The 19,129-nt window shown below is 40.3% G+C and overlaps 1 protein-coding gene across 2 annotated transcripts in view; it reads left to right on the top strand.

Annotated features, from left to right (window-relative positions):
- The window catches only part of LOC134664298 (uncharacterized), a 184,378-nt gene that overhangs the window by 10,539 nt on the left and 154,710 nt on the right, over positions 1-19,129 (top strand). The gene's annotated exons all lie outside the window — the stretch shown is intronic.

Raw genomic sequence — 19,129 nt, 5'->3', positions numbered from 1 at the left:
TAATTCACAAGTAACAATGCGACCAATAATTAAATATGTATACGGATGGTTGAATACATTACTGTCTGGAGGTGGTTTGTATTTCGCCGGAGGAAGATTCCAACTTTAAAATATTATCTTAACAGCCACCCCATACTCGGCCCGATTTAACTTTAAGATACGTCAGCAGGCGTGGTTCACTCCGCGATTTCGTCGCTTTGCTACAGGTAGCTAAAGGTACATCCGTTCCACACCAATTTTGGGGAAAGCCATAAGCCGCGCGTGGCGCTGTCGCCACCTAGCGGCCATATCTGTGCTGATCGTAACGGACGCGTTTTGTTAGAGAGTGAGTCTTCTGTACCTAGTACTATTATTTATTCTGTGACGTCAGTTAAAATATCTAGAAACGATATTAGATATATCAGTGTCAAATGTGACGTTTCTTCGAACAAAAACGCCACTTTTGACACTGACACATCTAATCCATATCGTTTCTAGGTAGGTATATTAATTGACGTATCTTAAAATTAGAATCGGACAGACTAGCGTCTTTAGAGTGTCGGCAGCGACTAGTCTGCGCTTTATGGCTCCTCTACACGATGGGCCAACGCCGGCAATTCCAAGGGACGCATTTATGCGTTAGAGGGAGCAAGTGATATTGCTATCTCATTCTACTGCATGGCTGCGTCCCTTATTGGAGTGGCCGACGTTGGCCCATCGTGTAGAGGAGCGATTAGAAAATGGCGTCGTGGCGCAGTTGCGCCGACGTCGCGTCCAGCAGCAGCCACAGAGTTGACTAGACGCCGACACTCGGGTGACGCCAGTAGAAGTACTACTTCTAAGGGCCCACCCACATCTGTCTTTTGAGCGTCGGCGTCTGGTCAGCGCTATGGAAAATGACGTCGCTGCGCAGTTGCGTCGACGTTGCGTCGAGCAGCGGCCATAGAGTTGTAGACGCCGACGCTCGAAAGACGCTAAATGTGGGGTGGCCCATAGAGTTGACTAGACGCCGACACTCGGGTGACGCCAGTAGAAGTACTACTTCTAAGGGCCCCCCCACATCTAACGTCTTTTGAGCGTCGGCGTCTGGTCAGCGCTATGGAAAATGACGTCGCTGCGCAGTTGCGTCGACGTTGCGTCGAGCAGCGGCCATAGAGTTGTAGACGCCGACGCTCGAAAGACGCTAAATGTGGGGTGGCCCATAGAGTTGACTAGACGCCGACACTCGGGTGACGCCAGTAGACGTACTAGAAGTACTACTCCTAATACTCATGTAAATGAATTGTACAAATTCTTAAGAAATTCACTAAATCTATAATATCAAATTAAGTTTAGATTTTTAATTTCTAATTCCGTTCCTGGAATTGCTGGAAGAGGAAATGTTATTGTCTAAGTTTTGTAAGGAAATTCTGAGTAGAATTCCTTGAAAGGCCCTCCGATTTAAGGATGTTTCATGCTACTTCGGTTATTCACCGATCCAAATAATAACCTGTCTGAATAATTTATTAGTCTGAATAATTATTTAGTTGCTTAGTTTTGACGTTTCCTCTAGGCTTGCGTAGCGACAAAGAGAATATCTTTGGTAGAGATGTACTGCCGTATTCGAACTTCAAGATATTCACAAGAGACGACACGTACTAGATCCATACGTTATAGTTTAGATATCAACTAGTTCTCTTTTGCAGCGCCATTCGGGCAACCAATGTCACTTTTACGTTAGATAGAATAAGATATCTATTAGATGTGAATTGAATCTCTGTCATATCCTGTGGAAATCGTTCAAGAGTATCTCCAGAATCGCGCAAATGTCAAATTTGTCAGGTGAGATCTTAAACATATCGTTATCGTATCCTGGTGATGTCTAAAAGATATCTAATAGATGTCTATTTCACAATCCGAATCGGGCCCGTAGCTCCGTCCGCGATTGTTGAGCCATTTAGGGCCCTAAATTGGTTGGTCAATACTTACGCCAAAGAGAATTGTAAATTTGTAGTCACAGTAAATTTACTGCCATCTTTTGACACAGGATTAAAACTTTTAGAACGCCATTTCACTTTGATCCTTGTTCTTTGTTTCTTGTAATAAAACCGAATACTCGGGTAGATGGCGCAACCGTTTGATATTACAATAAAATAAGAATAGAGTTGCAATTGTTTTGTTTCATTCACTCGAACTCCATTCCCATTATAGGTTCAAATATCAGTGGAAAATTTTGGATTTTTCATTTGTATGGCCTTAGGAGGCTAGGACGGGCCTATATCAAGAACGTCATTATTTTCAAAGTCGGAAAAACCGAAATTTCATGTAATTTAATTACATTGAATTTCACAATTTCTCCTATAAACCTTATACTACTTATTAATTAAATCGCTAAGCCACCGTGGATATTGAAAGCCACTTACCCGACTTGCAAAGTCGTAAGAATTGCTCTAAGCTTCTTAGGCCCACTTGCACCATTCCACTAACCCGGGGTTAACCGGTTAAACCTGGAGTTGCCATGTTTACCAGTACAATTTGACACTAAATTAACGAGTTAACCGCTTAACCCCGGGTTAGTGGGATGGTGCAAGTGGGCCTTAACGGCTTCTTATGTACATCCTATTACTGTATAGATTCTGTAACGGCTCGGCCACGACTTTGCGCGACCGGCGGCGGCGGCGGCGGCAACCATAGGTAGGAACGAAAGGTCCGATCGCTGTGTCTCGCTCCAACTTATGGTGGCCGCCGCCACAGTCACCGGTCGCGCAAAGTCGTAAAGCCGTAAGAATGTTAGTAAAGGTGACATTTCAATTGAAACAGCATTATTAGCGATGCATCAATGCACAAATCGTTCAGGACATCGACATTGGGCCCGATGTGGATTTTGAAATAGACATCTATTAGATATCTTTTAGACATCACCAAGATACGATAACGATATGTTTAAGATGTAACCTGTCAAATTTGAAATTTGCGCGATTCTGGAGATACTTTTAAACGATTTCCACGGGATATGACTTAGAGATCCAATTCACATCTAATAGATATCTTACTCTATCTAACGTAAAAGTGACATTGATTGCCCGAATTGCGCTGCAAAAAAGAACTAGTTGATATCTAAACTATAACGTATCTAGAATGGATGTAGTACGTGTCGTCTCTTGTGAATATCTTGAAGTTCGAATACGGCAGATTGACGGCCTGATTGAAGCTAGAATCCGGGCAACCCAAGTTATCGGCTTAAACGTAGCGCTACGGCCGGGCCGTAGCTTAGCAGTGAATGTGTTAAGCAAATCCATCTTACGGCCCGAGGCTACATGGCAAAATCGTCTTTGTAGCCTAATAAATAGAGGTTAAGTACGGCTGTACAGCAACTATCTCTCTCCAAGTGACAACGTGAAAATGCTCTTATGGCTCCTCTACACGATGGGCCAACGCCGGCCACTCCAATGGACGCATTTATGCGTTAGAGGGAGCAAGTGATATTGCTATCTCATTCTACCGCACCGCATGGCTGCGTCCCTTGGAGTGGCCGGCGTTGGCCCATCGTGACGAGGAGCCATTAGAGATCCAATCGTAATATTCGTAATCACTTTCGCCCTTATTTAAAGACGCGGTCAAGCCTCAATTAGCTAATAATCGTTTGTCTTTATCTGTCATTTTGACTTATGTATTTGTAAGAAAAGGGTAAAACATAATTTAACTAAATCGGGCCCGTAAAGTTTTATGAATAAGCGAGTTTCTTTATATATTGGGGCGTTGGGTTTTCCAGACAGATCGATCCGGATGGTTCATTGTCACGACCGATTTTCGGGTCAACCTAGCCATCAGACGCTTTTGTGATTTAATTTATATTTATGAATGGCTAATCGTATCGTCGGTCGAATTCAGATTAGGCGACACTGGCGTAATAACATTTAAGGCCTGTGCACACCGGCTGCGTGTGCGTGACGTGCACGTGCGCGTGCGGAGTTGTAGTGTACAGGTCCTTATGAGAGACGGCACACCGCTTGCGTGACGTGTGCGTGTGCGGCTCCAACATTTTAGCGCTTGTCACGCACACGCAAGACAGTGTGGCTCGGCCTTTAGGCGACACTGGCATAATATTTAGACGATGCGAGAACTCGCATGTGTTTCATTACATTGCGGTTTTTGACCGGTCGGTTGAATTAGACGTAGCCAACAGTCCGCAATGTAACTAAAATCGCATGCGAATTCGCGCGCCGTCTTCAGCCATAATAATTGTAATAAAAGAAAATGGACTCTTAGAGTGAAACAAAATGTCTTCTTCTTTTAAATATCATGATTTCGTCAATGTCAAAAGTGTGCTCGTAGATAGAGCATGACGCTTTTCGGTTTAGGGTGGAATCACATCTGTCAGCATCGAACCGCATTTTATATATGAGAATTTGCTCGTTAGGGGTCATCCATTAATTACGTCACACGAATTTCTAGGTTTTTTGACCCCTCCCCCCCTCCTTGTCACACTTGGTCACATTTGGCAAACTCCTCCCCCCTAGTGTGACGTCACATTTTTTCTACGAAATCGCCAAATCGAATTAAGTAAGTACCTAAGTATTATTAATAATTAATCAAAATATTTTTGACGATATAAATATTAGTAATTTTATAACCCAAAACTGCTTAGGTAAGAAAATTAAACGAATTAAAACGATTATCGTTTTAAAAACTTGTTATTTAAATGTACAGCGAATAAAATAATTTAAATAAATTTTCGGTTCCTGATGAAGTTAAAGTGACGTCACAAAGTTTGTGTCTCCCCCCTCCCCCACGTCACAATATGTCACATTTTCTTGACCCCCTCCCTCCCCCTAAACGTGTGATGTAATTAATGGATGACCCCTTAGTATGAAGACGCGTACGCATGCGGGGCATCTTCGTAGTAACGAGCAATTGAACCGACCGGTCAAAAACCGCAATGTAATGAAACTCGCATCGTCTAAATGTTATTACGCCAGTGTCGCCTAATCTGAATTCACATGCGGGAAGGTGAAAGCATTCATACGCATCTTCATACTAACGAGTAATTTCTCATATATAAAATGCGGGTCGTTGCTGACAGATGCGATTCCATCCTTAGACTTTTCAAATTGCCATGATGGATTGCCGGGTGTTGACTAATTCTTCATTCTGCACACTTCCACTTTAGTTCATTGCATAAAAAGCGAGAGAATAGAATGTAAGTTACGCAGACGTTAGCGAATATGTCAGTTTGACACTGCTAAGGCAGTCGGTAAGGCTAATACGGCACCTTTATGAAGTCAGTTAAAAACTAGAAATCATATTGTCACATTTCTCTTTATTGTAGATATAATATATCTAGGTACGAACTCACGTTATATTGTGTTACTGCTGTATGTAACAATCCCAGCTAGTCCGCAATTTCCTGCTAACGAATTTTCCCTTTTAACCCAAAATAGACTTTATCCCTCGCCAATAAGATCGAAAATAGCAGAGACACATAATATCGAACATCTGTATTAGAACCAGAACAATATTTCCATTATGGAGGATTGTTTGCGAAACATTTGAACGTCTCCCTCGCTCAACGCTTTGATATTTGAAGTGTGAGAGAGATGGAAAATCGTGTGTAGATAGAGTTGTGTTCGTCTTGTTTCTTTGAAACTTGTGTGTATTTCATCGCTTAAGCGTCAGAGAACGTGTATATGAAACATGGACAGCGTGTATTTTTAATACAACCACAAATTGAAACGTATAGCGTAGGTTTTTGCAGTGTTGCCAACTTGGCATAAATGATGCCAGATCTGGCATATTTTCACTTGCTTTGGCACCAAAATATTCCATTTACAATCTGGCATATTTTTTAGCATAATTTAGTCTAAGCCAAGTTCGCACCAACTTGGCAGCAAAAATATGCGCCATCGCCTTATGTGGTTCATATTTTCATATGAATTTTGACTTTTGTTGACGGATGGACGTCAACGGACTATATCAAGTTGGTCAAGCAGATCTTGTCAGTAGAAAAAGGCGGTAAATTTGAAAAAAGGATGTGTTTTAAGTGTCTAATTTCAAGTGATATTTTAGCATTTTTTTAGGATAGGTGTTTCAAAAATCTTTGGCATAATTTTGGCATAATCTAGACATTAGTCTAGCATTTTTTCAAAATCCGAGTTGGCAACACTGGGTTTTTGTTTTATGAACGAACGATATAAACCAGCGGTCGGCAACCAGCGGCCCGCGGGCCGCATGCGGCCCGCCAACCTTTCGCTTGCGGCCCGCGAGCCTCCCTGGCTATTTTGTATGTAATACTGACGAACGACAATGCCTGCTAAAGTCACAAATATTACCAAAGTGCGGCCCGCGTCATCTTCGTTAACTACTACTATGTGGCCCTTGGCTGCTAAAAGGTTGCCGACGTCTTAACTTAAATAAATGGCGTAATATGTGGTGTGACAGCGAGTCTTAAATACTTCATCAAAGGGCGTCCGTTACCTGGCGCGGGTGCACGGAGCGGTGTCGCACGCCTGCGGGTGCGATTGTAGGTAAAATCCGTCGCAACATGCGCGCCAGAGCCACCCCACACTAGCATCTTTTGAGCCGTTTGAGCGTCGGCGTTTAGTCAGCGCAGGGTTGCCAACTCCAATTTTTTTTTACCCCTGAGCTCAACTTTAAAACCCCTAAAACTGTACTATTATTTTGGAAAACCCACCAAATAAAAAATAAAAGAAATTATTATAGATTTTCCAAATTTAGAACATTATTATGATTTTCAACCGGTTCGATATTTTAACCGCTTGATTGTGACACTCTCTAATCAAATAATATTGTAACATCTGTATACTGACATTGCACAATCTGACAATAAATGATTACAAAAATAAAAAGATCATACATATGAACGTTATACATAGATGGTCAAGAAAATCTTGTCAGTAGAAAAACGCGCGAAATTCAAATTTTCTATGAGACGATATCCCTTCGCGCCTACATTTTTTCAAATTTGCCGCACTTTTCTACTCTAAAAAAAACCACTAAAAATATTTAGCCCCTAAAAAACCCCTAGCTGGTTTATTTCTCCCTAAATTTAGTGGTAAAACCACTAAGTTGGCATCCCTGAGTCAGCGTTATGGAAAATGGCGTCGCTGCGCAGTTGCACCAACTTTGCGTCGAGCAGCAGCCATAGGGTTGACTAGAACATTCATTGCCAGTTAATGCTTCGGATTACGCTCGTAGCGCGTAGCCATGTCCTCGTCGTATGGAGCGCGTAGTCGCTACTAACAGTGCACCCGACAGTCGGGTTCTTGGCGCTGAATGTGCTAGACGCCGACGCTCAGGAGACGCTAGTGATGACCTGTGGGATGGCTCTTAGCGTTGCTCATACCTACTAAATATTTTTCGTCAACCCGCGCGCCCGCTCCGTACGATAAAAATCTATCTATCTATCTACACCCAAAATAATTCTAATAGTATTCTAGTGCTTTCTTTCATGGACTGTAATTATTTAAACAGTCACGGCTCGATTCGGAAAATGAAATAGATCTCTACTAGACCTCAACAAGTTACGATATGGATAATTTGAAGATATTTGTAAGATAGATATGTCAAATTTGACGTTTCCGCGATTCTGGAGGTCCTCTTGAACGATATCGACAAGTAATGACTTAGATATCCAAGTCACATCTAGTCGATATCTAATGTAAATCTAGTTGATCTCTATATCGTTTCTACATCTTGTGATTATCTCGTTTCCCGAATACGCGTGTCAACATCCCAATAGCTTCGGCAGCTCAGTTCCCCCAGTGTAAAAACTCCATTGCGTGACGTGACGTACGCGTTTGCGTTAAGTCTCATTTTGTATGGGATTTTGAGTTTCGAAAACGTCCCGCTTGGCGCTTCAAAATCCCATACAAAAATAGATATAGACATAACGCAAAGTGCGAACACTCGTCACACTATCGAATAAAAATTGCACTAAATTTATAGGAGTCCTGTTGATGAGAGTCGCACCAAGCTTACTTCACAAAATGTGAGCAAAAACGTCAAATTTCTATAAAAATATACTGAGAATATTTTTATAGAAACCGGGCAAGTGCGAGTCGGACTCGCGCACGAAGGGTTCCGTACCACAATGCAAAAAAAAAAAAGCAAAAAAAAACGGTCACCCATCCAAGTACTGACCCCTCCCGACGTTGCTTAACTTTGGTCAAAAATCACGTTTGTTGTATGGGAGCCCCATTTAAATCTTTATTTTATTCTGTTTTTAGTATTTGTTGTTATAGCGGCAACAGAAATACACCATCTGTGAAAATTTCAACTGTCTAGCTATCACGGTTCGTGAGATACAGCTTGGTGACAGACGGACGGACGGACGGACAGCGAAGTCTTAGTAATAGGGTCCCGTTTTACCCTTTGGGTACGGAACCCTAAAAAAATATACTGAGTATATTTTTATAGAAATATACTGAGTATATTTTTATAGAAATATACTGAGTATATTTTTATAGAAATAGAGTACTATAGCTTCGTGACCCATCCTAGTATCGGATTAAAACTGTGATTTATCAAACGAAACCATTATATAACGATGTAAGTGATACCGTTGACAAATAATATACGCTTTTTTGTGTAAACAGGCCAAATAATAGCAAGAGGTCACTACCTGGCTATACCGAAAGGACATATCTCTATATCAAGACAAATTAAAATGGATCTAAGTCTCATGGCAGTAGAGTTCAGTTTTGAATGTCAAAGTTACATGTATCTTTTTTATGTATCTTTATTGAAGATAGCTTTCATGTCTCTGTCAAGTAAAACCTTATTAGGGATGATCCATTTTTTTTTGTCTGCATTTAGGTCGCTTTCCTTTTACATCAATTTTGATTTAATAAATTTAAGTAGGCCATTTTCGTTTTAAGTAAATTTGCTTTGTCATTGAGTCTTAATAAGTGTATTCCGGCTATGTTCGTTAAGAAGTATGATAAGTGTAGACTGTAGAGTGAATGAATGAATGAATGAATGATTTATTGCATTGAATATTGGGCTATTGAAGTAGGTGTTAGGTACAATATTTTGAATTTGTTTCACCAAGATTCTACCTATCTATACACTGTATAAACATATTATGCCATGGTTCGCTTCGCTGCTAATAGTAGAGTTAAGACCAAGACAAGTCTGCAACGATTTTTATAGCACATGCAGTGCAAGTGATATTTAAAACGTCAAACTTCTATGAAATGACGACGTATAAATAACACTTGCACTGCGTATACTATCAAAATCGTTGCAGACTTTTCTTGGTCTAACTCTAATAGAATTTCGCAACATTACAGAAAATTAATAATCTTGACGATATCCGTAACAAATACTTTCCTACGAATATACTACCTAACATAAGTACCCCGGAAGGGGCATATGTTGCGTCTTAATACGTAAGCGAACAACTCGCGAACGAGACGCGGCGCGGCGCGTTCGCGTTCGCAACGAGATCGCACACGTAGGACACATACGGCGCGATTCGGGAAATGGTTTAGAGATCCACTAGATATGAAATAGTAAAGATATGTGACGTCCCAGAGGTAAAGGTACCAGTTGAAACCGGCCAGGACGGTATGAAGAAAGGTACCTTATGGCGGTTGGCGCTTACGCTATTATTAACGCCACTCCAATATGATTGCGGCGCTATGCGACGTAAGCGCCAGCCGCCATGGTACCTTTTGCTATGGAACGTCACATATCTTTACTATTTCATATCTAGTGAATCTCTAAACCATTTCCCGAATCGCGCCGATAGGCATCAAAGAATTGATTCACCCTGCGTTCGCGTGTTCGCGCGTTCGCGTGTTGTTCGCCTACGTAGTACGCTGCGATACTCCTCCGGAGTACTCAATCCATCTCCAAAACATAGTTACTTTCCTATTTATAATATTATTAAGGATCAGTAGGGATAAGTTTTAATATAGCCTAGATTCTGAAAGGGACCCGCGATGATTGATATCTCTAAAATGTCTGCCGCAATTTCCGTAATCAATCCTGAACGTCTGCATCAGATAGCGTTCTAAAAATAACGCTATATTTTGATGTTACGGAAAGATACAAACTCACTTATCTCTTTCATCCCATGATCCGATCCGAATAGGTTTCGGGGCGGTTCGGAAGAATTCAGAGGGTGTCGGGAAAACATGGCAGGATCGTATCGCGTGATTCGCCATCTTGGTCGCATTTATGGCTGTCTGTACCTGATTGATTGACATATCCCTCTACTCACTCTTGAACAATATAGTCTACAGATCCACTGAGCGAAGTGAGCGAAATGAGTGATATATATTACCGTGAGCGAAAGATATGATGAATCAAATCTTTTCAACTCAGTGAAACGTTTTACGTGTCTCTACACGGCATAGTCAGTGACATAGAATATAATATTACTCTAATCTGTCGAAGAAATCCAAATTCTATAGAATTTGGATCACGTGCGTCACGACCAACACGTACGTCACGTCACGCTATTGAATGAAAACACTACGGTACAGATGATTCGGTTAAATTATGTTCTAATGTATGGGCAAGAAAAACAAATTATAGCCAGCATTCAATGAATGTAGTATGATACCTTTGGGTATGGTGCTTTACGCACACTAGCGTCCCTCCCCCTCCCCCTGACGCAACCCCCCCTTTTAGCTTGAAATATGTCCCGGTTTACGGTTTTTTTTGTTTTTGAGAAAAGTATATTTAATAGGGAACATTTCTTGCCTTGACAATTTTTTCCTAACTCTAATACTTTTCTCAAAAATAAAAAAAAAACCGTAAACCGGGACATATTTCAAGCTAAAAGGGGGGATTGCGTCAGAGGGAGGGGGAGGGACGCTAGTGTGCGTAAAGCACCATACCCAAAGGTATCATACTACATTCATAGAATGCTGGCTATAATTAGTTTTTCAAAAAACACAATTTGACCGAATCAAGATGCCTCTAGACAAGTGTTGTAATCTTGTAAAACAAAATGGAGTCTCCGGACTCAGGTAACAGGTAACTGTCTGGAAGTGTTTTCCGAAGGTCAACGTTACCGCATACCCGCCCCTAAGATTGATTATCCGAGCTACCCCAATGGATGTTATTTTTGCACGATAAAATTGAATTGCCGTAGGGTCGAGCACGTTCAAGGGCCTATCATTTTGTCACTTATCATCGACAGTTAACGTCATTAAGCAGGTAATTGTTGTCCCTCGTATTTTCTCAGAAACGTTCGTATTTATTACAAGCTTTTATTTACTTTCACCTGACCGTTGTCTGGCTGTCTGTCTGTCTGTCTGTAATCTCAAATCTTGCAAGTTAAATTTGATCCACTTCCCGGTTTTCGATTGAGCTGAAATTTTGCATGCATGTATAAATCGGATGACAATGCAATATTATGGTACCATCGAGCTGATCTGATGATGGAAAAAGGAGGTGGCCATAGAAACTCTGTGACGAAACAACGCAACCTAATTGTGTTAGGGGTAGGGTGGTTCACGTTTGTATGGGAAAAATTCAAACTCTAGCTAGAAGAAGCGGCACCCTCCCATTTTGTTACACTTGTTTTATTGACTAAATATGCCAAGTTTTGTAATCTTATCTCAACTACAAGGGGGTGCTCAAACACTTTGAAATTTTTCAAAGTTGTATGAAATCCAAAAAAATTAAGTTATTATTTTTTTGAGTTTTATGTAAGTAATAGTTTTCACATTATTTGAAAGTGTGATTTAAAAGTTATTTGTTGAAAAACCATTTTTATTTCTATTTTTTATGATTTTTTTAGGTGAAATTCAAAAAATCTTACTTTTGAAAAATTATAAAAAATTGAAATAAAAATGTTTTTCTACTTAAAAACTTATAAATCACATGTGCAAATAATGTGAAAACAGATACTTAAATAAAATTTTGAATAATAAATACTTGTTTTTTTTGGTTTTCATACAACATACAAAATTTTCAAAGTGGTTGAGCACCCCCTTGTAGTTGAGATAAAATTACGAAACTTGGTGTATTTTATCAGCATAATAAGTGTAACAAAATAAGGGGGTGGCCCGTCGGAAAATAAAAAAAAATGTTCTTTGAACCACCCTAGTAGGGGTTTTTAGAATTGTCTCGATGAGTATTAGTTGTCTATCGTAAGAAAAGTACAGTCAGCGATAAAAGCATGTACCAAAAATGTAATTTTTGCCAAAAACTTATCGTCATACTTCTTCGGTCAACCTCAGTACTTTTTGTATCGAGACTGACTGAAATAGTAAGACACGTTCGTACATTTCCGTGAAATACGATGGAAAATTATTAATATTATTATGCACTACTTACATCTGTACATCGAATAGTTCCTATAGCTCCCATACGACTGCACTATCTGATTAGGTACGAGTAGCTCCATGTTAGGGGCTATTCATAAATTACGTCATTTCAAGCATGATTTTTGGATGATTGTAGGGGGGGGGGTTGAATCGATGACGTAATTTATGGACAGCCCCTTAGCTTATTGCATTAAAACTATATATGTACTTAGGTTACAATAATCAGCGGATGCTAGGAGGATCACAGAATGTTTTTCAAAGGGGGGGTGTGTCATAAAAAGTTGAAATAACTAATCTAACGCATATAAGCGCCAATTCTGCACCATTGTCCGATTCTCCGTTCGTCTAGTCGGTCTCCATTCGTCCATTTCTCAGTTCGTCATTATCATGGTTCGTCAATTGCTCAGTTCGTCCTATTACCCGTTCGTCTAGTCAGTTTCTGTTCGTCCATTTCGCGCCCCACTTTCTTGCTAAGGTTGAAAATTTATCAGGCTTTAGAAATTTGTGAAGAACAGAATTATATTGAAGAGCCACTAATGTGCGTATCGCTATAATATATAAAAGAAACTTACATAAAGTACAAAAAAAGAGATCTCCGGTACAATATTTTGTAAATATTTTTATTTATTTATTTAGATATTTAATTCAGGCAACAAGGCCCATATTACAAATACCTTACAGACTAACATACATATGTATTTTATAAACTTAAAACTAAACACTATTTAGACGACAAAACGGCGTGGCTCCGTTGTGTCGGCTGCTCTTGTGTCGGATTCGGCAGTTTGCCCCGGAACCTCCGAAACACGACACCTTTCGGCCAGAAGTCGGCGCACTCGATGGTCTCCTGCAGCCACAGACCAACCCCTATAGACCGAGCTTATAGGACGACTCGCGGTCACCGCACGTATGGTGTATAGGTCAAATATAAGATTGCTCGCGCGCCACTCCGATCAGTTCCGCCCAAGATTACGACCTGTTAGCAGTGTGCACGAGTCTCAGAAAATAAATCGTAAACTATTGAATTTATTCGGAAATCATGGGATATTGCAGCATAAAATGGTGTGGCAAGTCATCTAAGACTTCTACTTACAAAACAGATGGAATAACATCCCACTGGAAAGTAAAATTCATTATTTCATTGAATAATGTTTCTTGTCCGCGGGGTTCATTTTATACTGGTCACTAAGTAGAGGCGCAGTAGTCCGTCCCTTTTCGTCAACTTGAAAATGCAATGTGCTATCCCTTTCCCTATCGACTAGTGATGTGACGATGATGGTTTCGTCAGTTGCGGAAACTTCGTGCTTCGTCATGCATGCCGTATTGTACCATTTTAGACATAATATGTAGGTAATATGTTTTTAGTATCCTCTAGGCCAGCGGAGCCGCATGTTATAAGATGGACCTGATGATGAAAGACGTGCGAGGGAACTCGGTGTTGGTTTGTAATAGACATATGTTGTATGGGTTTTTTAGAATCCTCTAGGTGAGCAGTTAGGTCTCACGTCACGAGATTGACCTGATGATGAACTTCAAAGAAGTGCGAGGGAACTCGGTGTTGGTTTGTAATAGACATATATTGTATGGGTTTTTTAGAATCCTCTAGGTGAGCAGTTAGGTCTCATGTCACGAGATTGACCTGATGATGAACTTCAAAGAAGTGCGAGGGAACTCTGTGTTGGTTTGTGATAGACATATGTTGTATGGGTTTTTTAGAATCCTCTAGGTGAGCAGTTAGGTCTCATGTCACGAGATTGACCTGATGATGAACTTCAAAGAAGTGCGAGGGAACTCGGTGTTGGTTTGTGATAGACATATGTTGTATGGGTTTTTTAGAATCCTCTAGGTGAGCAGTTAGGTCTCATGTCACGAGATGGACCTGGTGATGAACTTCAAAGAAGTGCGAGAGAACTCGGAGTTGATTTGTAATAGGCATATGTTATTGGTCCATTTGAATATGTTTTCAATACAATCTTCTATGACCTTAATAAAAGGGACAAAAAAAAAATTATGATATTTTGGCGACACTTTTATTCTCGTATCGAAAGAGATTGCGATTCTGAGTGGAAATAATATAAAATTTCTAAACTTTAAAATTCAAGTTCTGGGTACTTTAAACAAAAATGCCCTATCTAATATGTTAAGTAAAATTTTCAGGTACTTTGTTAAATTACTTAATGAAATATTAAATTATTCAATATAATTATTAAGTAAGTTTACTCTAAGTATACTAAATTGGTAACAATTTTACCACAATAAATTTCGGTATCACTAATAGCAGTACCCACTAACTGTAATGAACATGTCCCATCCCTACGCTTACACGTATCAGCGCGCCATGTTTGAAACGACCAATCGCAACGCCGTGAGCACCCCTCCCGCACCTCACAGTTTGGTGATTTGCGTCGGGAACAAAATGGCCAATATTAGGTTTCTAGAGGCGGTGTTCTGTGCCTGCAGCGGTCGCGGCACGCGCACCACAAAAGAGTTGAAGTGCACGTAGTGGCGCGATCGAAGCTGGAACACCCTCAGCGTGTAGCCGGTCTTCTGGTGTACATACTCCACCACTTCAGCAGCCGTGGCGGTATAGTGCAGGCGCGATACGTACAGCGCCTTACTCGGTGTAGCAATCCGCAAGCCAGAATTAGCCGGTTCAGCCAGAATTAGCGGGTAGCAGAAATATTCCACAATCTATTCTGAACTTAATTTAATTAACAAAAGGTTCCAAATCCAACAGCATAACAACAGCGTCTGGGTTACAGGAGGTTAAATTATTTAATCGTCGCGTGACAAGCGAAGTCGAACTTTCTATCTCTACCTCACTATGCTGTCCAAGAGTCACAACTAGAGATGGGTCGAATATTCGACAATTATTCGATATTCCGCATATTTTTTTCAATGTTCATATTCAGCCGAATAGTTCGGTTCGAACTGCCGAATATTTACCGAGAGGAGGAGGTCGAGAGGAGAGTGGTCAAAATCACGTTATGAGTGCAGACCGCGGACCTGAATGAACTTGTTTTCAGCGTTTTAGGCAGTTTTAGCCCAACCGAATATTCGGCCAAAGCGCTGGTGGCCTAAGTAAGAGCGTGCGACTTTCGAGCCGTGGCAAAATGCCGGGACAACGCGAGGAAAAGTGATTCGTATTCGGCAAAGTCGACCATATTGGGCCCACTCTAGTCACAACCAAAGTCGCAGTGAGTCGTTCAATAGTTAGTTACCTATTCACCCCACGATCTGAATAATTAACGTTGTTTGACCTAGTCTCCTAAAGACGCAGATATTCCAGATAAGACAGACATTAAACTAAAAGTCTGGTCACGAAAAGCCTGAGGGTCTACCGCGAACACCGAAGTTCGCCAATTGCTGGCTTCTTTTACTCCAATTTAGGCATAATTTGAGTGACAGAGAAAGAATTGCGAACTTCGGTGTTCGCGGTAGGCCCTCTGATAAGACAGACATTTAACCGAAAGTCTGATCAGTTGATCACGAAAAGCCTGTTTTCTTAGAACAATTTGTGAAGGATGAGTTAGCAAGAAAAGTGGATCGAGGTGTTTCTTAGTAAATGTTAGAGATGGTGCTCTCAATATATTGAAGGTAATCGTGGTGTTTATAACATCATGAATCTTAATTCCATTCTAAAGATGGAACTGAGGGTATATTGAGTGTTTTCATGCATCAGCATGGTATCATGCTGATAAAACACTCAATATACATCATTAATGTGTATTTTAAACGCTACAGCTTAGAACTTTAAAGAGCCTTTTTATTATTTTGTTTTTACGGTTCCGTACCTCAAAAAAAAAACAACGGGTTGCACTCCGGACCTTGCAGACCTCGCATCTAAATATATGGTCATGATATTTTGAGTTTTAAATATTCACCAGTATCTAGAGTTCACTTTTATTAGCGATTTCATCAAGATAATATAGCTTTATTGAATTATATTGGAGTGATATAAAGTTAGAATGTAACTGTGAGATCCTCGTATTTCAGCCCGTACAAGATTAGAACATTGAGCTTTATTGCTTAATATACTTAAAAGTCCAGTTTTAAATAATTGACCTGATGATGTTACGTTATGACTAAAGTTCTTTGGTGAATAACATTGTCCGTCACACACACGCGTTACGCTGTCTGGAGTTTATCATTTTTCCCCACCTCAAAGTGCTCAGCGCCGCTAAAGAAGTTTTCACTTCAAAAACGGAACCATTCACTTTGCCGTCTGTCTGCAGTCAGTAGGCATAATGTTTGTTGTAGTGTGCGTGACCGTTAAAGACGGCGCCCTACATCCAATATCAGATCGGACAATGCGAAAACGCCCCAAGGTTAGGGTTACCAGATGACAGGAACTTTCTTGACATGTCAGGAATTTTGGCCTTTTGTCAGAAATGGAGACGGAACACGAAAATGTCAGGATTTTTTTGAATTGATAGACTTAATTATAAAGTACCTTTTTATTTACTTATATTAATACAAATAATAAATTAAATTAATAAAACGCGGCTATCGGCTCAATCGGGTGGCCATTGCTAACGGCTAGACCCCCCCTTCACATCGTCGCCGTCGTCAATAATATGATTGTCAGGAAAAATATTCAGAAATCAGGAAATTGTTAATTTGTATCTGGTAAGTGGTAACCCTACCCAAGGTTCTAGCTTGAAATATCGAACTCGGCCAACTAGAAAGACGCTATCAAGGATCAGACAGCATGTCGGTAACAAATAGGGGAGACTAATATAGAAAAGTCGCCTTTCACAACCATGCAAAATATACCTTATGTCTAAGGAAATAGAGTTGGAAATTGTACGAGATTCTTTATAATACTAGCTGGTAGCACTAAAGTCAATATGACTTAAGTACGCATGAATAGCTACGCTTTTCTGGAACTTAGTGCTCTAGTAATAAGAACTATGGCCGCATTGGCTGTCAGCGCATATAAAGTGCAGTATTCTGCTTGGTTTAATTTGAAAAAGGTAAAGCGAGGTAACACAATGTCGAAAGTTGTAAGTAGGTTAAGTAGCTATGTGAAAAAAAGTGCGCCAACTCCAACTGAATAAGTACTTTAATTATATATAGTAACAGCACCAGTCATGGGACATTTAAGAGGAAATTTAGAGTATTTATGATATTTCCCGTATACATGTAAATGGTCTACCGCTTAGCGTGTTAAAAGATGAAAGTCCTATCCGTCTTTCCTGTTTTAGGCATGTTGTATCAAAGATACTGCAATTAGTTTCCACATATTTAACAAATTAAAACTATGCCTTTTTTCTCCAGTCATGGACACCAAAGCTCCAGTAATGGGCCCCCGGTAATGGACGTGGATCCAGTAATGGGCCCCCTATAATGGACATTGCTCTATCAGTATAAAATATTGAAATGGGGAATAAGTTACGGCAAAAAAATCAATTTTTGGTATTAAGCTTTTATCGCTGAATGTATTTTTCTTTCCACAGTCAATTATTATTGTATTAGATCCATCGAGACAATTCTATATACCCAAACACAATTACTTACTTACTCCTCTGGCGCAGCGACCCAAAATGTGTCTTGGCCTCCAACACGACTGCTCGCCACTGATCCCGGTCTTGTGCCAAACACAATTAGTTAGGGTTTATTGCGATAAAGTTCCCATGGCCACCTCCTGTCTCCATCATCAGATTAGGTCCATGTTATCATAATATTGCATTATCATCCGATTTGCATAGTTTATTACGTACTTACACAAAATTTCAACTGAATCGGAAATCGAAAAGTGGCTCAAATTCAACTACCAAGATTGGACCCACACTAACGCTACGTCTTACGTAGGCGAACAACGCGCGAACGCGGCGCGGCGCGGCGCGGCGAAAGCGGCCGCCGCCGCGCCGCGCCGCGCCGCGCCGCCTGACATTCGCGTGCAAATCGCGCCGCACCGCGTTCGCAACGAGATCGCTTACGTAGGACACTTCTATGGGCATCAAAGGATTGATTTCGCCGCGCCGCGCCGCGCCGCGTTCGCGCGTTGTTCGCCTACGTAAGACGTAGCGTAACTAACAGGGCAAGTTAAATAAAAGTTTGGAAAAACGATATTATTAATTTATCTAAAGTCCGAGAATACCTCCTGATTGACATATTTCGTAACTACATTTTACTTCTGTATTGTTTAAACGTGAAATTATGGCATGGCAAGCATCATTCTGTCAATTGTCCCATCATAGGAGGTACGCAGTTTTACAGCTCCTATAATGGGATTGGGCCAAATACCACTATTTTTTTACATCTGTGGAGTCACAACATAGTGTGTTGTATACCTTATCTCATGGTAAATGCAATTAACAAAACACATTCTAGTTTTCATCAAGTATTAATTAATTGAAATTTAATAAATTAACTCACCCCTCTTAGCGAAGTTGTTAAGAATTCGTAGTGGTATTTTTTTTCAGTGACACGACAACTTTTGGGTTGACGCCAATTTCTTCAAAAGCAACCAAATTTAATGAAACTTCAAACTGAAACAGCTCTAGGACTCTTATTTATGATAATATACAGCCAGTGTTTATAAACTACTTTTAGATACTTATTTTAGAGGACGTATGTTTTTTTGTCCCATTACTGGTTCCACGTCCATTATAGGGTCTACTACTATAAGTATATTTCGTAATTTTTATTTCTTAAAATTAGGTACATACAGGGTCGCTAAAAAATAACCCTGAACAAAACCTCCCTGGCAACGGGAATAGTTATTTTTAGCCACCATGTATACAGTATGTAAATCAACGAAAAACATTTACTCAAGCTCGTTAATAGATGGGTCACACTGAGCAACTTTCACTATGGCACCAACCCCAAATTCGCGACAAAAAAAAACTCTGCCATAGATA

Source organism: Cydia fagiglandana, chromosome 5 (assembly GCF_963556715.1).
Source record: "Cydia fagiglandana chromosome 5, ilCydFagi1.1, whole genome shotgun sequence".
NCBI classification, from domain to species: Eukaryota; Metazoa; Arthropoda; class Insecta; order Lepidoptera; family Tortricidae; genus Cydia; species Cydia fagiglandana.
The sequence above is the reverse complement of the archived record's forward strand: the minus strand, read 5'-3'. Positions and strand labels throughout refer to the sequence as shown.